The following is a 12,862-nucleotide window of genomic DNA, read 5'->3' as shown; positions in this document are numbered from 1 at the left end:
GTCCTATGAAAACTAACATATTAACCTCAGAATATTTAAGGAAACAAGTAAATTCAATTTTCTTAAAAAACAAAACATTCTGGAATACACAAGTACTTATGAGCAGACACAGTACCTGATCCAACACCACAAGGCAAATCTATGGCCATCATGGGCCTCGGGAGGACAGCGGCCAGGGCACTCCTCTGGGGGCTGCCCTGTTGCCTCTCCCCACCTCATGGAGGATAAGACAGAGCTGCCCTGATAGTTGCTCTACGCCTTGGTCTGAGCGGCCATTGGGCTGCATGAGTCTGCAGAAGACCCAGGCGTAGCTCATGAGGGCCACACCGGCTCCTGGAGCCTCCGTGATCTCTACTGCTGGGCCAGGAGAGGGAGGAGGGCAGTGGGCATAGGGAATGTCCCTGACCTGCAGAACAGCACACTGCAGGGGTGGAAGGAGACGGTGACCTGACATGTGAGGCCCACAGGATCTGACGTGTCCCTGCAGTCACGACACAGCACAGGGCACCTTCCAAGTCAGCACAGTTCTTATGGAGCTCAGAACAAAAACAAAGGACCTTCTGTCTCCTATCTGAACAGCAGCGCGCTTCAGCGGGTGGATGTCAGGTGGTTTCTGTTGTGTGAAAACCTCTGCACTGGCTCCACCAGGTGCACCATCAGCTTGTCTGAGATGCCGGGGCAGGACTCCTCCGCCTGTCTGAAGGCGTTCTCCAGCTCCTCCAGCGCACCCACGCTCCCGCCGCTCTGCTTGTGCTTCTCTTTGAGCTCTCCGAAGACGGGCCGGACCAGCGTGGACAGGCACTGGGACCTTGGCTGCCTCTTGACGGGCTCCACAGGCTTCTGTGAGCCGTGCAGGGCTGTCCACTTGTGAAGCTTGCTGTGTGGACTCCGCCGGATGGTGGGGGGGAACGTCCAGATGGGGCCCTGCTCCCGGTCCTCCCCCTCGCCATCAATGTCAGAGTCCTCAGAGCTGGACTCCTCACCATGCCCCTCTGACTTCCAGCGCTTATAGCGCTCAATGAGCTCGGTGAGGAAGGAGGTCTTCGTGATGTAGCGTGTGATGAATTTGCTTCAGGAGCTCCTTGGCGGTGGGCCGGAATCGGGCGTCCTTGTTGAGGGAGGCCCCCATGAACTCCTTGAAGGGCTTGCTGTGCTGGCCCTCCAGCGTGGGTGGGCTGTTCTTGGGAATCAGGAACAGGACGCGCATGGGGTGGAGGTCAGAGATGGAGGCTCCCCCTTGGCCAGCTCGATGGCCGTGATCCCCAGGGACCAGATGTCAGCCTTAAAGTCGTAGGCCGACTGCTTGATGACCTCAGGCGCCATCCAGAAGGGGGTGCCCACGAATGTGTTCCTCTTAATCTGCGTGTCTGTGAGCTGCCCTGCTACCCCAAAGTCCGCCAGCTTCACGTCCCCCTGCTCCGAGAGTGGCACGTTGGCAGCTTTGATGTCTGGGTGGATCTTGCGTTCGGAGTGCAGATAATCCAGGCCCTTCAGAATCTCCCACAGGATCGTGGCAATGTACGTCTCCTCCAGGGGACCTGGTTTAAGCAAGTCTAGTGCTGAGCCGCCGCCCAGGTACTCCATGATGATCCATAGCTTGGTGCTCTTTAGGTAGGAGCCAAAGTAGCGGGTGACGTAGGGGCTGTCGCACTGGCTGAGGACGGTGATCTCCTGCTGGATGTCCTCGGTCTCCTCCTCGGCCTCCTCCAGGTCGATGATCTTGAGGGCCACCACCTCCTTCGTGTGGTTATCGATGCCCTTGTAGACTTCCCCAAACGAGCCCTTGCCCATGCGGTCGAGCTTGGTGAAGAGCTCTTCAGGGTCCACTCGAGAGTGCTCGTTGGCAAGTCCCCGGAGGTGAGCCATGCCCACGCCGCGTCAGACCCTCCGCCGGCAGCCCCTGGAGGCGTCTGGATCCCGCGGAGAGGCGCGGAGCCGGCTAGCTCGCCCCTGCCGCGTCAGTCCACTGCCAGGGACAGCAGGAGCGCTTGGTGTCCAGTTCAGTCATCTGGGACGGAGCTCCGGGGTGGCAGGCTCCATGGAGGGGGGGCCCCAGGAGACCCCCAGGCCGCCGGGGCCCCGCCATGCCCGGGCCTAAAGCCCAGGCGCCAGGGGGCTCGCCGCCCCTCCCGTCCCCGCCCCCCAACCAGACGCTGTTACATTTCCATGGTGCCTTTTAGAGCTTTTGTCTTCTAGTGCTGAAGCGTCATGAAGACATCAGAGAAAGTTACATCACATGTTTTAGACAGGCATTTATTAGCAAAAATGTTAATGCAATTTGAAAAGTTTAAATACCAATAAACTACTTTCTTGTATAAATTCAATGCAGTGCCTTACTTAGCAAATTTCACTCCTCACTTAAGTTTCCTTTCACAGTAATTAGCAACACCGTAAATCTAATTGCTAATGTCAGAATCAAGGCATAGCTATTCATCTCTCATTCTGAAACAATAGAATATCACTAGAGTCAGTTTGACTCCACCATTTAAAGATTCTCAGATCCTCCACTTCCTACCATCCTTGTTCCCACAGGTATAGTGCAGCCAGCTGTTATGTCTCATTTCCATGAGTGACAGTCTGCAATCATTTACCTGAGAGCACCCTGGGTGAATTTTTTCAAAACATAAATTGTCAGCCCTCCTTCACTGGCCTCTTGTGAAATTTAGGATGAAGCTTTAATGTTTAATGAGTCCTATAAATTGTTATTATGTAATACTAGCCTACCTAGACTCACTACTCTCATACTGTTTCTAAGCCAACCATACAAATATGGTCTGGGTGACTTCTTTATTCTGATTTTTACACTTTCAATCGTGTTCTTTCTGGTTAAAATATTTCTCTTTCTTCTCGCCCTATTTGACCTATCCATCAACTGCTCATAATCTAGGACTTTTCAATTTTTTCCGATCCAACAACTAGGCATACTGGCCGTTCTATGGACGGTCCTTGTATTACCCACATCCTCTATCCTAATGTTCATTTTACTTTTGACTGACATCCTCATAGGCACAACACAGTTGCTAGCTCTGCACCTAGCAACAGTGCTGGCCCCATAAGGATGCCACACAAAAGTACAATCAACTTTTTTTTTACTATTTCTATTTTTAATTTATTTATAATTGGCCATATAAAGATACAAATATATATAATTTGAATAGTAATGTGAGATCCAACAATTTGTTAGTTAATTCATTAAGCATTTTTCTGAGTATTTACATTGAGTTTGAAATGTATTGGCTGATGCTTTGCAAAGGTAACTTCAGACTGCATGGAACTTATCGTGTATTTGGAGGTATAACTAATAAACTGAATAATTCCATTTTATTTATTCTATGTAATGCCATTCTCCTTAAAGCCTTTCTAAACTTTGGATAAATATTTGTTGAATGAATCAATAAATGACATCAATAAATGACAATTATTAATTTATCTATATCATACAATAAACTCACGTTGTTGTTTGCTCCCAATCTATTGATTTTTGTTTTTGTTGTTGTTTTAGTTTGGGTGTGGGGTGTCAGTGGATATCAACTAAATAAATCCACATCTCTCATGTATTAGTCAATGTCCTCGAGTTAAATCTGTTGCTCATAACAAAATGCCCACGTGGAAGATTTGGAGGGAGATAGACTGAAAAATCTAGATAATATTGAGAGAAGGACATAGATGCATATTCTGTCATCAGTAAATAAAAGAGAAAAAATATATTTAAATTTAGAAGGGAGATTAGCTATTTCAGAATGGTTGACATTATACAATGACTAAAAATAAAAGCAGTACAGTAAAAATAGACAAACTTTCTCTTGCAGTTCTAGTAGATAATGATCAGGATACATGTGAAAAAGGGAGATTATTAATGTAATAATCTTATAATTTCAAATTAAAAAGGTAAATTTTATAATTTATAGACATTCATAGTAACAGCCTAAAGCAGTGAATAAAGAATAAGAGTGAGTTTACAATGTTTTTAAAAGTGATTATATTTCTTAGCATAATTTTAACATTATAGTTCTTAGATGAAAATTATTACAGAAAACAATGTTTGGAAAATCCTTCAAATATGTTGTGTTCATTGTTACTTGTATAAAATCTACTGCAGCATAAACTAAAGCCTTAACATTAATCTTATTGTTAGAGTGTAAAAGAAAGAAAACATATTGGGTAAATGTAAAAATAGAGCATAACAAAGGAATGAATCAGAAACATGTAAAATGGTCAAATGGGAATATTTTCTATTCTCTTTGTCATTTTCAGGGGAAATTTTAACATTTGCTTGCAGAGAGATATACTCACTTTTATTTTTTTCCTAGGATCATCCATTAAAATTACTACTCTGTTCTATTTTAATGGCATGTGAATTCATTACTTAAAATTAAGTCATTAAAAGCAAATGTTGCATGGAGTTACATTTTTAAATTTATTTTCAGAATTTTCTCTTTATCCATACATGTTGTAACTTTAGTTTCTAATTAAAAATGCTTTTAAAATTGTTCCATTTTCACCCTCTTCTAACAAGCTCTTTGCCAACCCATCTACTTCCTTAGGCTATGACTTTCTCCTTCAGTTAGTGGGTACTGCAGCTCTTCCACACCCCATTACTTTTCAATTGTCTTCTCCGAAGCACCACAGCACAGAGCAAAATTAGATGATATAGAAGAGTAAACAATGTTTCCCGTCACCCATTTTTTAATCTCCTATTTTTTTCCTTTCTCTTTCACTCTTTGCTTCCTGTTAGGTTTCCAGTACAACCCACTGGATCTGTAATGTTTTGTGAAGATCTGCCCAACCTTTCTTCTTATCTGCTTAGCATCCCGTCATCTGAGATCTGTGCTCTTTTCAACCTGACAGCCAACTAATCTAAAAATGTAATTGCTAACTGTGTGTAAAAGAAGTATTCATTATTCGTATGCTCATAAAAGGTTAGCGTCAAGCTTTTACAGGTAATTTTTGCATAAGTAATGTTGAAGCAAGAGCAGTATAAAATAAAATACAAAACTCAATGATCTTCACCAAAAACTGACAATTTATTTACTATATTTATTTTTAATTGACCATATAAACATATAATTCTACATAACTGAAATAGTAATGTGAGATACAATAGTTTGTTAATTAAGTCATTAAGCATTTTTTGAGTATTTACATTGAGTTTGAAATTTGTTGGTTGGTGCTTTCCAAAGGTAAATTCAGACGGCATGGATCTTGTCACACATTAAGAGGTATAACAAATAAATAGAATAATGCCATATAGAGTGATAGCAACCATGTTAAAAGCACTTATAGTGTATCATGGAAACACATCAGTGAGCAACCAACCAAATTCCTAGGAAGGAGTTCAAGCAGAAATCATACCCCAAATGAGACACAGAGAATATAAACACCATAAAGCAAGACAGATTATGGATTATTCAATAAACAAAATTTTAGGCAGAGAGAACAACTAGACAGAAAGCAAGGGAACCACAAGAGTGAGTGCAAAGTGCATGATATGCCTGTGCTTGAATTTATAAAGAAGGTGTTGGGAGTAACAAGTGGAATCTTGGATAAGAAGATCAATGCCAGGTCATGGGAGATGCTGTTGACCACACTAGAGATTTTGATCTTTATACCCTATGATGTTTGGGGCTCTTAATAAACATCAGGCTGAGAAATAATTTTTATGTTAGGAAAATCTGTTTTTTGCTTCATTATATTTTGGATTTTTTGTTTCATTTTGCTTTGTTTGTAGAGAATGGATGATATGGTTTGGCTCTCTGTCCCCATTCAAATCTCATCCCAAATTATAATCCCAATAACCCCACGTGTCAAAAGAGGGACCTGGTGGGAGGTGATTGGAACATGGGGGCAGTTTCTCTCATGCTATTCTTGTGATAGTGAGTGAGTTCTCATGAAATCCGATAGTATTATAAGCGTTTCACAGTTTCTCCTTTACACACTCTCTCTCTGGCCTGCCCCAATCTAAGACGTGGCTGCTTGCCCTTCCACTGTGATTGTAAGTTTCCTGAGGCCTCCCCAGCCACGTGGAACTATAAGTCAATTCGACCTCCTTTCTTTATAGATTGCCCGTTCTCGGGCAGTTCTTTATAACATTGTGAGAAAAGACTAATATGATGGAGGATAGACTTTAGGCAACAAGTCTGGAAGCATGAAGGGCAATTCTATGGTGGCTGCTACACTACATCAGCTTTGATAAAATGAGGAGCTAAGGTCATAAATAAGGTTAAATTACTAGAACTTGGATTATTTTGGTGAGGTAAAAGAGGAGACATTGATGACTCCTACATTTTTGGATTTTCCAACTGAAATATTACAACTGTCAGGGTCTCAAAGGAAACCTACATCAGTCAGGGATACAAGAAGAGTATAGCCAATATGACCTCCCTAAATAAAACATTTTCTTCACAATTGATGGGGAACCCAAGTAAGATCTATGTCATTCAGGAGCCATGAGCCATGGAAAATGAAAGAGAAGTAGACATACATATTGAGGTGTAGACAGTTGACTTGTCTGAGAGGAGCAGAACCTGGGAACATTTGCTGAGATTTCTGGTAGACTTCGGTTTCACATTAAGGAAAATGGTGATTTAATTATGGCTAAATCCATATAAAAGAGAATGGCAGTTAATAAAAGAGTGATCAGTTAAAACTTGGGAGCTTGCAACAGTTTGAGGAGCCACACTATAGTTTTTTTTCTTTGTGAGAAAGACTTTAAGGGAAGACCTTGAAAATATATTTTAATAGCATAAATATGATATCTATGTATCTCTCTATTTCAATATCTGTAGGTATCATTCCTTTCTCCATGCCTATTGGACCTTGGAGTTGTTGAGTGACTTGGGTTTACACATAATGGTTGCAAATTTCCTCTTTTGATTGTTAGTGTAGGTGTATTCTCTGTAATTGTTATCTAAAATGGATCAGAAACTTCTGCCCACCCAGGCAGCCATAGGGCTGACTGCTACATTTGTGACAAAGCCCTGTTACTTAGAGGAAGGTTAGCAACAACCAGGGTACCATTCAAAGAGCTGCCTTTGAATCTGCTTTCCAGTACTCAGCCAGTCGTTACTCTTTTTAATTCCCCCTCATTAACAGGCATCAAAGTGAAGGACCATTTATTATGTGGATAACCACAAGATTTATTCTATCTTCACAATACAGATTCACAGGGACTTTTCTCAGACTCTCTTAATTGGCCTACAAGGTCTCATTCTTCCTTTCCTCAAAAGCTATATTTCTGCCAGTGTCCCCATCTCATAGACAAAACTGTCAAGAAATGTGAATAGTTTGAGATGTTACCCTATTTTCAAACTGAAATATTAGCCTCACAATTTCATGAATGCTGTCAGAAGACATGACCCTCTTGGATGAAAGCAAGTAAATTAGTTGGTCACTCTGATAGCAGTAGTCAGAACAGCAGGTTCCTCTTGCCTTCTGTTCCATAAGCTCAAATTTCTACAGTGTGATGCAGAGAGAGAATTACACACAATGGGTTGAATTACAAAGGAGAAACTCTTTTCTTAGGAAATGCACATCTTCTACAGGATGGGAATCAGGGAATCATGCCTGTTGCTTGCTCTGGAGGGAAACACTATCTCTATCTTCCAAGATTGTTTGCTATACAGACAGCAAAGTAGTCTGAAACAAAAGCAATCAGTGTCTCTGGTTAGCAGATGTGTAGAAAGGGAGGGTACACATCCCAGCACTTTAGGAGGCCAAGGTGGGCAGATCACGAGGTCAGGAGATTGAGACCATCCTGGCTAACACAGTGAAACCCCGTCTCTACTAAAAATACAAAAAAATTAGCCAGGCGTGGTGGTGGGCGCCCGTAGTTACAGCTACTGGGGAAGCTGAGGCAGGAGAATGGCATGAACCCGGGAGGCGTAGCTTGCAGCGAGCTGAGATTGCACCACTGCACTCCAGCCTGGGTGACACAGTGATACTCCATCTCAAAAAAAAAAAAAGAAAAGAAAAGAAAAAGAAAAAAAAAAAGAAAGGGAGGGTACACATGGAGAATTATCTCCCAGTATGTAAATGCAGAGAAAAAGAAAACCTGCACCCTCAATGTGTAGATAAACAAAAAAGGAGCTTTCCAATGTATTTTTTTAATGAATAATATTATCTGTGCCCTTGCCTCACACATGGATGAAATTCTCCTTAAGACCTATTTGCTACAAACTTTGTAATAAAACTAGAATAGAGTGTCATCCAGACAGACAAGTAAAAGGCCCACTTTTAAAGAGTATAGCTTATGCACTAGAACTGTTAGATAATTTGGCAAAATTGTTTTGGAGAAAATATCTGCTATTGGACGTGATAAAATAACTAAGACTAGACTTAGCCAACCGCTACAGTTTTGATGTTGAAATGCAGGCAGTGCCTGAAGGCCCTTTCCAAATGGCAGTGAAGAGAAGTGGATTCTGAGCAGATCATGGCCTTACTGAACTGAGGAGGCAGAGATGGAGCTCAAAGTTATGAAGTGCTTACGACATAAACCTGATTGTATCGTATATTTACAGCTTCTTTTATTTGCCATTTCTACATATTCCTAGGGTTTCAGTTATTCTACTGTATGTTATGTTTACATTTATCGTTAGTTGTCTTTCAAGACACAATAAAATAATACCATATCAAAATAATAAAATTTTGATTTCTAGAGGGAAGATCCTTAAATAGAAGCCAAGATAGAGATGTTTAGTCCAATGAGATTGTTGCAAGTTATAGCATTCAATACGAGCCTGAGCTTTTTTTCTTAATGCAATGAAGCTTTAGTTTTTATATCATGGGTTTTATGTCTCTGTCTTTGATATAAATGGTAGATTTTGAAATTTGGTATCTTTTCTTAAAATGATGTATTAATTACATTTGCCATGGCCAGGAGCTAGCATAAGGCCATGTTTTAATGATATATTAACGTGGTTTCTCAGTATTATTGGAAATTTATTACGGAACATCAGTTTTTTAAAAAAACTTATAAAGTGATTTTGAAGTTTTCTCAATTCTAGAGTAAGGGGATGTGTGACACAAGTCACAAGTCTATTCTTTGACACATTTGACATTTATGTTTTTGGAATAGTGACTTTTTGACCATTTTATTAACTGATCTTTTGGTGTGACCACCAGTGAAAGTCAACAGTTGCACTCACTGTAAACCTTTTTCTTGCAGGATTTCTTCAGCTTTTGATGATGTTTTTTCTGTCAATTTTAGTGTTTGTACTTATATGTTTTTACTTTATATGTTGTACTTATATGTTTTTCCTTTGTATATGTGTGCATATGTATACACATATATATACATATATTACATGTTCCATAATCAAGTGCATATGTATAGAATGTCACTTTGTATGAAGAAATTCAAAAATATAATTATTCTAACATTGTCATCTTTTTTCTCCTTTTATAAGTACATAGATTGTCTTGCACTTTATGCTCTTGAACAGGTAGATTTTTATCATTGTAAGCTGATTCAAATGGCCATTAATATTTGGCCAAATATTGATAATTTTAATACTGCATTATCTAGTTAATTATTACCACTTGCCCAGTAATAGTCCCTTTAAGATGGCTTTAATACCTATGAAAACCTCAAAACTATCCTAAAATTTGAACTGTTTTAAGAGTTTCCAGACCCAAGACTTTATTTTTCCTGTCCCATGACACATAATCAAATGTGCTTCAAGTAGCCCTAGTTACTTTTAGTAGACACTAGTAATAGAAACAAAATAATATCTAGATTGTTTTGTACGGGCCTTCACGAGAATTTTTCATGGAAAAAAGCACAGGTATAGTATAAAGTTATGATTAGGAATAATAGAGTTAGAAAAATATGTATTGTGTAAGTCATGATTTCCAATTAATTTTTTCATTATTACCCTAGTTATAGCTTTCTTTCAATGTGAGGGGTTATGGATGCCAAAGATGTTCTCATTTATTGATAGTGCCTCCTCTGTACCTTTTAAACTTCCAGATTTTCGACTCTTAGCACAGTGAAGGTCTATGTCAGTTAGATTTATAGATGTTATGATATTAATTGGGAACAACAATGGTTTAGATTTTATAAGGACTGAGCCACATCTTTTTACTGCATGTGAACTCTCAGTTTCAATGGAAGTTTCCTTGAGGAACAACCAATCCCAGTTCATCACAGAATACATCAGTCTTTTCAGGGTTAATTATGACAATTCTTCAGGCACACGTTAAAAAGCACATGAGTTGACACTCTGATTTCTCATCTGCAGCTTTCAAAGCTAGAATTCTTGAAATTATTGTTCTTCCCTGTTAACTTTCTCCTCCACATCCAATTTTCTGCCAGGTTCTCTCACTTATATTTCCTGAATATTGTTAGAATCCTTCCCCTCTGCAAGGCCATTACTGTCACTGCCCATGATGGGCTGTTTCTCCTCTCATTTATAGTATTATCCTCTTAACTTTTCTTTATTTCTCCAGCTTTGACCCTCCCCTGCCATTCCTTCCCATGCTGCTGTCAGTGATTTTTAGACAATGAGTATATAATGGCATTTTATCTCTTAAAATGTTTCCCTGGTTTTCTGCTACATTTAAAATAAAACTGAAATACCCAACCATGGCATAGGAGACACTTCATTCCAGCTGATAATAATCTCTTCAGCTTTTCATGACATCGATATCACTTGGAAAGACACTTTTCCAAAATTGTCATTTCCTTTTCTCTGAATTACAAACCACTTTTTAAAAATGTTCTTGCTAAACTCATTTTTTTTCTTTCCTCGGGACCAATTTATTCTTTAATGTATAGATACCTATCCACTGCTTCCTTGTCTGCCCATCTCTCACTACTTTTTGTTAAGTATCTGTGATAGGCAGAATAATGCCCTCATACTCAAAGATGCTGATTTCCCAATCTCTAGCTCTGAAAATATGTAATGTAAAATTGCAAAAAGAATTGAAAATATAATTAAGGCAAAGGACATCGATTTAGGAATATTATTTTATATTACCTGTGTGGGGCCAATAGCATCATGTGAGCCTTTAAAAGCTAAAGAGGAAACTGGAAAAGTGAGTCAGAGAGATTTGGTGTGAGAAGGGCTGCACCCACCTTTGCTGGTTTTGGGGGAAAGGAAGTAGGCTAGGAGCCAAGGAATGTGGCAGCCTCTAAAAGTTGGGAATAGTCCACAATTTACAACCAGAGAAACATAGAGACCTTAGTTCAATAGCTGCAAGGAATTGAATTCTGGCAATAATACAGTTGAGGAAAGACATGGATTTTCTTCTAGGAGCTTCCAGAAAGAAACAGAGCCCTGCAGATCCCTTTACGACCCACACAGTACTTCTAACCTATAGAACTCTAAGAATATCTCTATTATGTACTCTCTTTTACCTTTATTAAAACCCTCACTACACAATATCATGTTTGCCAATCGACTTGCCAGTGTCTCAAAAGACGGTGCACTCCTCGTTGGCACTATTTTCATTCTTATCAACCTGCAGAGTGCCGGGAACATAGTAATTATTCAATAAATCACAGATAAATTAGTATATAAATGTAGCATAATTCATACATTTAATTTATCTTCTGTGCTTTACTACAAATAAAAAATACCCTTAGATATCATTTAATTTTTAAGTAAAATATCTGTTCCTTTCTTTTTTATTTTCATCCTCTTCATTCTTTTTCTTTTTTTCTTTACTTTTACTTTATCTTACCTTTTCTGCCTCTTTATATGAAAAAAAAGCTTCAATATTTTCCAAATACCAACAGATTTGGCTATTGAACACTTTAAACCTTTTTTCACTTCTGTTCCCCTCCCAGGAAAACAGAGTCAATGCAAGCATAATTAGACAATTTAGTACAACTTACTGACAAATCACTTATATTTGTCACGAAAATTGGCTGAGCAAAGTGCTATCACTTTACTTTTTGACATTCAATAATGGTAAATAAATGGAAGAAGCATAAATAGATTACATTCAAAGTGACAACTATGCACAGTGTTTCATTTCAACTACTTTCAAAACTTTAAAAATCCAATATGAACGACAAGAGTTTACAAATGAACTCAATTAATTAAGCTTTGGCTAATAATTTAGCGTCACTATATTGACTGTAATTTTCTATATATGAAATTATATGACTTATTTTCAGGAAGCATAAGATTTGCATTGTGTATTCAGTTAATATTAGATTAATTGTAGTACAGCCTTAGAAGTTGGCCTGACTTTGTCTTTACTCATCACTCTCATCACTTGACTGCTTTGAAATACAAAACAGATTTGGGTAAAGAAAGAGAGAGGGGAAAAACATGGTATAATTAACAAAATTTCAATTTACCTTGCCATAACGCATAAGTGTTATTAGAAATATCTTAACCTTCTTATTCCAAAAGGTACATTTTTCTCTAATGTCACCTTTTTCAGAAAAGGAAATTTGGGGTAGAAGAGAGATAATTTTATATCCAGATCAGCAAGCCATTCTAACAAAACAGATTACAATATTTATTTACTTATTTTCCTTTTTCAATGATATGTTCTTATTTCTTTGCAAACAGTTAGACAATGGTGGAACATTTGATAAACTTATTTAGGAGAATAAAATTTAGATGAAAGTGGTCCACAAACCAACTCTGTAGAAGACAATGGAAACAGTTTCTCTAGGCTGCATCCTCTGCTAAAGGAAGATGAACTGTATGAGGGCGCTTTCAGCTCTGCTTCTTAGATTTCCAATGAGATTATTGGAAGGTGCTTCTAAAGGCACCTCAGGATGGTCAATATGAAGGTTCAGCATCCAGAATATTGGACCCTCTCTCTTCACTTCACATACAGTCGCTGCACTTACGTTTTTCCATATCAAGTACTAAGATTCTATGTAACTTTCATTTAAAACTTT

General features: G+C 39.0%; 1 pseudogene; it reads right to left on the bottom strand.

Moving 5' to 3' along the window:
* Positions 1-447: 447 nt before the first annotated feature.
* LOC129028682 (serine/threonine-protein kinase 25-like) lies at positions 448-1,941 on the bottom strand (annotated as a pseudogene).
* Between the last annotated feature and the right edge of the window lie 10,921 nt (positions 1,942-12,862).

Source organism: Pongo pygmaeus, chromosome 16 (assembly GCF_028885625.2).
Source record: "Pongo pygmaeus isolate AG05252 chromosome 16, NHGRI_mPonPyg2-v2.0_pri, whole genome shotgun sequence".
Classification (NCBI taxonomy): Eukaryota; Metazoa; Chordata; class Mammalia; order Primates; family Hominidae; genus Pongo; species Pongo pygmaeus.
This window is presented reverse-complemented; position numbering and strand designations above follow the sequence as displayed.